Below are 7481 nucleotides of genomic sequence, written 5' to 3' on the forward strand. Positions count from 1 at the left end.
GTTGGCCAACATCAACCATGGGGCAACCCAATGCGTTGGCCAACCTAGACCATAGGGCAACCCAATGGGTTGGCCAACATCAACCATGGGGCAACCCAATGGGTTGGCCAACGTCAACCATGGGGCAACCCAATGGGTTGGCCAACCTAGACCATAGGGCAACCCAATGGGTTGGCCAACGTCAACCATAGGGCAACCCAATGGGTTGGCCAACCTAGACCATGGAGCAACCCAGCACATTGGCCAACTTAGACCCCAGGACAAGCCAACACATGGCGCGATCTCAACCATACGGTGACCCAAGGTGTTGCCCAACCTAGATCACAGGGCAACCCAACGTGTTGGGTGACCTAGATCACAGAGAGACTCAACTCGCTGGCCAACCTAGACCACAGGACAACCCAATGAGTTGAGTGATCTCAAACATAGGGTGACCCAATGCATTGGGTGACCTAGATCATGGGGCAACCCAACATGTTGGGCGCTCTCAACCATAGGGTGACCCAACACATTGGGTGACCTAGATCGTAGGGTGATCCAATGTGTTGACCAACCTAGACCATAGGGCAACCCAACACATTGGGTGATCTCAACCATAGGGCAAACCAACACACTGGGTGATGTCAACCATAGGGTGACCCAATGCGTTGGCCAACCTAGACCACAGGGCAACCCAATGTGTTGGGTGCTATCAACCATAGGGCGAACCCAACACGTTGGGCGATCTCAACCATAGGGTGACCCAATGAATTGGGTGATGTCAACCATAGGGCAACCCAACATGTTGGGTGATGTCAACCATAGGGTGACCCAACACGTTGGCCAACCTAGACCATACGGCAACCCAACCCATTGGGTGATGTCAACCATAGGGCAAACCATCGCATTGGGTGATCTCAACCACAGGGTAACCCAACGTGTTGGCCAACCTAGACCATAGGGCAACCCAACGCATTGGGTGATATCAACCATGGGGTGATCCAACACGTTGGGCGATCTCAACCATAGGGTGACCCAACGCATTGGCCAATGTCAACCATAGGGCAACCCTACGCATTGGGTGATGTCAACCATAGGGTGACCCAACATGTTGGGTGATGTCAACCATAGGGCAACCCAACGTGTTGGCCAACCTAGACCATAGGGCAACCCAATGCGTTGGGTGATCTCAACCATAGGGTGAACCAACGCATTGGCCAACCTAGACCATAGGGCCACCCAACACATTGGGTGATGTCAACCATAGGACGACCCAACATGTTGGGTGACCTCAACCATAGGGCAACCCAACGCGTTGGCCAACGTCAACCATAGGGCAACCCAAAGTGTTGGGTGATCTCAACCATAGGGCGACCCAATGGGTTGGCCAACGTCAACCATTGGGCAACCCAAAGTGTTGGGCGATCTCAACCATAGGGCGACCCAATGGGTTGGCCAACGTCAACCATAGGGCAACCCAATGCATTGGGCAATCTCAACCATAGGGCGACCCAATGGGTTGGCCAACGTCAACCATAGGGCAACCCAAAGTGTTGGGCGATCTCAACCATAGGGCGACCCAACGCGTTGGCCAACGTCAACCATAGGGCAACCCAACTCATTGGGCGATCCCAACCGCAGGGTGACCCCCCGCCGCCCCGGGCCGCGCGGGGCGCCCTGACCTGCGCTGCAGCGTGGTGGCCGGGCTGGTGCTGGTGCTGGTGCTGTGGCCGCCGGCGCCGGGGCTGGAGCTGCGGGAGGCGGCGCGGGGCGGGGCGCCGCTAACGGTCTCTGTAACAGTCTCCGTAACGGTCGCTCTCTGTGGCGGTCCCTCAGCTGAATCCACGCGTTTCRGTTGGACGACTGAGGGAAAATAGGGCTTTAATCGGCAGCTGCCACCGCTTCCTCCCTTCTCGGGGCAAAATTTGTAACTCTAGGGCGTGTGTGGCTGCCGGGCCTTGCTCTGCCGCTGAGGAAAGGCAGCCTGGCCCTGTGAAGGGAGATGGCAGCGGCCTGGGCAGAAGGCTGGCTGCTCTGAATAGTCGGGGTGGTTTCGCTGTGGCATAGGGTGCTGTTCAGGGTGGCAGCAGGGCCAGGCAGAGGAAAGTGGCCCCTTAGAGAGACCGGGATGTGCCAGGCAGAGATCTGTTAGCTACTGCTGTGCTTTGAATCGTTCTGCAGACATGAAGCTGGCCTAAGGGAAGAAAAAAAAAAAAAAAAGAAAAGAAAAAATCAGCAAAACACAGTTTTTATGAGGACTGGGCAGATTACGGCTGCCCCTGGTCAGTGAGTCTTCAGTGTCTAGCAATAATGAGATTTCAACATCAGGAAAACCATCCCAAAATTCTATTGAAGAGCTCCTTTCTGCTGGTCGACACATCCCACACCACGAAGAGAGTTCTTCATGAGACCCACACCAAATAACGAAGCAGAGGCTCTTTCAGTGCCCTGGCTTTCAGAGGAGTGTAGGGGGAAGGCATATCTGCTTTTGAAAATACGGAGGAGGTGTGCAGATACAGGGAGCTACGTATTTTCCTAGGAATTATGGTGAAAGGAGTCGCTTTTCCTTAAAAGAGGAGAAAGATCTCCCTAATGAAATGAGGAGATGGAGAGCAGGGCTGGGCATTTTCCCAGTTGCAGGTCTGCAGTTCTGGTCTTAGCTCTGATGTTTAAATTCAATTCCTAACTAGCACGTAGCCACCTTGAAAGTCTTTGAGACTGAAAAAAACAATTAGGGTTTATTAATTTTAACAGCAGAGAACAAACATATGYCTACATCATTACCACGTATTGCATTCTCCTCTTGAAGAACCTAATAGTAGTTACATGCCTGCAGGAGGGCTCAATATAGCCCAATAAAAGCAACAGATAAAGGAAAGACAAATAAAGTCCTGTATATTCGAGTGTAAATCCAGATTCAGGCACCTTGCTCCACCTTCACTTCTCTGCCAGACTATACTGTTCTTGCGATGCTGGTCCAGGATAAGGATCCCTCTCCAACATCTCTCTCACACACAGGCATTTCTATAAAACTGTTAGTGTCGGTGACAGATGAGGTTTATATAACTTCCTCCTGGCAGGGTGAAAACAAGCCTTTTCCTTAGACKGAGAGCACTGTGCAGTTTATTCCGTATGGTCTTTTCCATAAGGCTTTTAACAGCAGAGAATTTGTCTTCTCTGCACAGCCATTAAACATCTTGCACCATCCTAAGTCCCACGGGTAAGAGGTTTCCCCAGTGAGCATACGCATGACTCACTGCCRTTGAGCTGTACCCAGCTCCTCTTGACTCATGCCTTCCACCCCAGACATTGCTGCATTTCAGCCCTGCCATACACAAACCACACTAAATAATCTGAGCTTTTCTAAGCTCAAGAGACTACATGGCCTCTTTTTGGAAGAACTTTTATGGAGACACACTAGTTATTACTTTCTTGACCCGGTGGAGGTCAAGAATGATTTGATCTCAAGTCAGCCATGTCTTCAACTTGTGGACGGTTGGGTCAAACTAATAAAAAGCAGTGGCACATTGGTTCCACCCAAACTTGTGGRAGTTTTACCCACGATAAGGCAATCTATGAACTAATGACTGAATTAATGTTCAGCTATGTGTAACACACGCATTAGCACAGCTTAGCAAATTCAGCCCTTCAGCAACGTTAGCACAGTCAACTTCACTTAGTATGGAACAGGCTGATAGATTTCCCAGTCAAACACCTGAATGACATTGTGTCAGAAAGGTGTCTTCATTTATTTAATTACTTCATAATCTCATATTCAAAACATGGCTAATCTTTCTTGAGCCAGTAAAATACCGGCTTCCTACTTAATCCTGACAACAATCTCTATCATTCGGCAGCTGTAGCGTTTCACCTCCATGCTGTTTATCATTCGTGACTAGAATTGAAACACCTTTGTCAGTTTTTTATCACTGGGCAGTGCTATAATTGTTTCCAGTTCATGATCCAAGAAGTAGGAGGGATCTCTCTATAAATGACTTAACTATTCTGCATTTTGAATGTAAAAATAGCTCTTTTGTTCTACCTTAGAAGAACTAATAAGTTTAAATCTATTCTTTCTGTGTGTTTGCAGCTTAAGGGTATCTGCGTACCCACTGGTCACTATGTTACGTATGGCACATATAGAAAACAGTATGGTTATGTTATTCACAACATAAAAAAAAGATTAAAGTCCAATCCCATGAGCACATAAGTGCAATGGAGAGGACTCTGCTTCCTCTAATCGCACCTGCACGGCAGCAAGTCTTGCTTTGTCAGCCTCGATTGCCTCCCATAGAACTCCAGGCAGTGGCCTCAGGCTTTATTGTAGAGCCTTGAAAACCTGTGGACTTTTGGGGATTTTCCTCCTCTCCTCTTTCGAGGCACAATTACATTGTCTGGATTTTTAAATATTCATTCAAGAAAGAAAATCTTTTAAAAAAGCTTAAGGTACATTTTGGTACTATAAAGAGTCTTTCACTACTGGATTAGGAAAATTCTGTTCTTAGAATTAGGCTTAAAAATATATCACTATAAAGGTGCATGCAGTGATACAGACCTTTATTTAACACTTCCATACACTGTTGTATCTTTCTAGTAGACAAGAGTTTTACTTGCTCTTCYGACTCACGACCATAGATTCAGCTTTGTTAGCTCTGCTGGGCAATTGTGCAGAAAAACTGGTTTAACCTCTGCAAAAAGTGATTGTTGGCTTATACAAAGTTGTGCATTTTACAATAGGCTGTAGATGTCTAAAAATACTACGGTTACAGGTCACAKTAAAAATAGTACAGTCCCAAAGAGGTGTGACCTCTTTATTCACTGTATCTGCTTTTGGTCTCTTCTCTATATAATACAGCCATGTTTCATTGCAACAGTGTCTAAGTTTTTGCAAGAATTCGCTAAAGAATTAGAAGTACTAAAGTATGTTTTATGGCAGGAAAACCATGGAATTCTGCCAGGGAAAGTGGCCTCAGCTACTGTGCAGCTATTGCAGCTGCTTTGATCTCTTCCTTCTGAAGCGCTTAATCCAACCTCAGTGATTTCAGTGTATGAGAAACATCCATGAACATGGAAAGACCCTACAACATGTTTTGCAACCCATTCACTGGCAGGTTTTAGCTATAATATCCTAATTAAAGTGAGTTGAAATATTGTAAAGTCTTGGCCAAAGGGAAAGGTGATCACAACTTACAGTGGAGATGTATGTAAAGACAAAATAACTAGTACTCGGAGACAGATTTCAGGACCATATTTTTTCCTCCTTGAAAAACTGTCTTGCCTTCAGTTCTCTAGAAAAAAAAAAGAAAGAAAGAAAAAAAAGCTTTTAAAATTGAAAAGACTTATGTTCACAAAAAGGTATCATCAAAGACAAGGTCCTTTAAAACTGAAAGGTCAGATCAAGACAGGTATTCACAAAGCTTAACTTCTGCCTCTCAGGCTAACCTTCTATTTCATCAGTAGAAAGAAACACTCGCTTCTGAATTGTGAGTCAGAGCAGAAGCCTAAGCTAGTCACTGTGCATTGTTTTCTGGAGGATGTTGTTGAGTTCCCAAGAACCTACAAAAAGGCAGACCAGGTAAAAGTTAGACTTCGTGATTGCTGCTTTCAGGACCTGCGTCTGTGTCCATCAACCAGTGACATGACCCACGTAACTCAGGGCATTCAGATCAGAACATTCATTAAATTCAAGATTGCTTTTAGTAATGCAGGTAAAATGCGGAGAGGTGCAAATAATCCCTGCATATTTGACAAGTGATTTTGATTTCTTATCTTTCTAGTGGTCATATTCATCATGGTAAAAAACACTTCATAATGTTATATAAAKTATCTTCTAACATTACTACCTAATTTTATAGAGGCTTTTATTACTACTGGAACTTTAATCTATGAATTACATTACAAAAAACGGTTAACATAAATATTATAATAAAGAGCACTCCACATTTAATGCCAGAATTAACTCCGCCTCTGCAGCCTTCATTTGCAGATGAAAAAGGTCAATGGAATTAAATTTGTCCTTTGACTTCTTGCTGAGCAGGGCATAAAACACTGAGCTGAGGTGAAGTTTTGTAGAGTAGCAGGCTGAAAAAATTCATCCCAGCAAGACAACACGATGTCTTTTTGAACTGGTAAAAGTAAAGGTTTGCCACTATTGAGTGGCCTTAGCAAGGAGTGCCTAAAACCCTCCTCATAAAGTGTGAGATGGTAACAGAGATTTATAGTTTAACATATGAGATAAACACCTGCTAAGATCTTTACAAAATCATCAGTTTTCCTGGAGATTACTTGGCCGGTCTGGGATCACTGCTGCCTGATGGTCAGAGTCCCAAAATATCTTCCTACTTCAGAGGCCAAGCCTGGCATCGGCCCAATTAGATACAGTTAACATCAGATTTGAAATTTGCTGAGCAGAGTGAAAAAAAGAACTGAGGATTTATTGTATCAAACAGTCTTCCAGCTCCTCTCTAAACCCTCTTTTCATTAAAGAAAATGAAACAAAAAGAGCATTGATGTATAAAGATGAAAACAATAAAGATGAGCCACAGAAGAGCGGTATTAGTTTGCATATTGATAAAYGGTTCTCGCTCCTTGTGGCTTTGGTGTTTTCAAATGGGGGATAACATTAAAAATGTGTTAAGATCTCTAAGGTAAGGTAGAAAACCCCCTTTTTTTTTCTCCCTGCCRATAGATTTTAGGCCTGAAACTGAAGTTCACTAGGAAAGCTAAGGATTCTCTTCCCCAATAACTTAAACCTGTAAGGAGAGCCAGATGCTACTTGCCACGTTCCCCACTGGGAGGCTTTAGTGTGGCAATAGCTGAAGGGGAAGCACCGGGTGCAAGGTGGGAGCAGCGTCAGGGTCTGCTGGCACCCATGATGGCTACAGGCAGTTAGGGAGGTGGGATAATACATCCCTGGTCTGGCTGTAGGATTCTGCATGCCTTATTTTTAGCCACCTTAGGGTACTACGTTACTGGATATTATAGCACAATTATAGAAAAAAAGAAAGATATACTGCAAATCCTAACAATACTCTTAGGGGCAGGACTTGCAAAGCACCGAAGTGCCTTACCCACCACGAAAGTCTCCCAAAATGTGGAGAGTGCAAAACTTCAGCATGTATGAGCAAGTGTGGAGACTGGCAAAAAGGCAGGCAGACAGCAGCCTTATTTCTCACAGTAACCAGCGCTGAAAGGCTTGATGTGTTTTCTGTTAACTCTGGCCAAATTTGAAACTGTATGTAAGAAATCTGAGGAGTACTGTGCATAGAAGTGAAAGCTGAGTAGTTTCCAATAGAGTGCGTGCACACACACACAGAAAAAAAGAAAAAAAAAAAGAAGAAAGAAGAAAGAAGAAAGAGAAAAAAGAGAAGAGAAGAAAGAGAAGAAAGAGAAGAAAAGAGAAGAAAAGAGAAAAAAAGAGAAAAAAGAGAAGAAAGAAAAAGAAAAAAAAAGAAAAGAAAGAAAGAAAAAAAGAAAAAGAAAAAGAAAAAGAAAAAGAAAAA

The sequence above is a fragment of the Nothoprocta perdicaria genome, unplaced genomic scaffold (genome assembly GCF_003342845.1).
Source record: "Nothoprocta perdicaria isolate Ctin4 unplaced genomic scaffold, notPer1 scaffold_5, whole genome shotgun sequence".
In the NCBI taxonomy this organism is placed as follows: domain Eukaryota; kingdom Metazoa; phylum Chordata; class Aves; order Tinamiformes; family Tinamidae; genus Nothoprocta; species Nothoprocta perdicaria.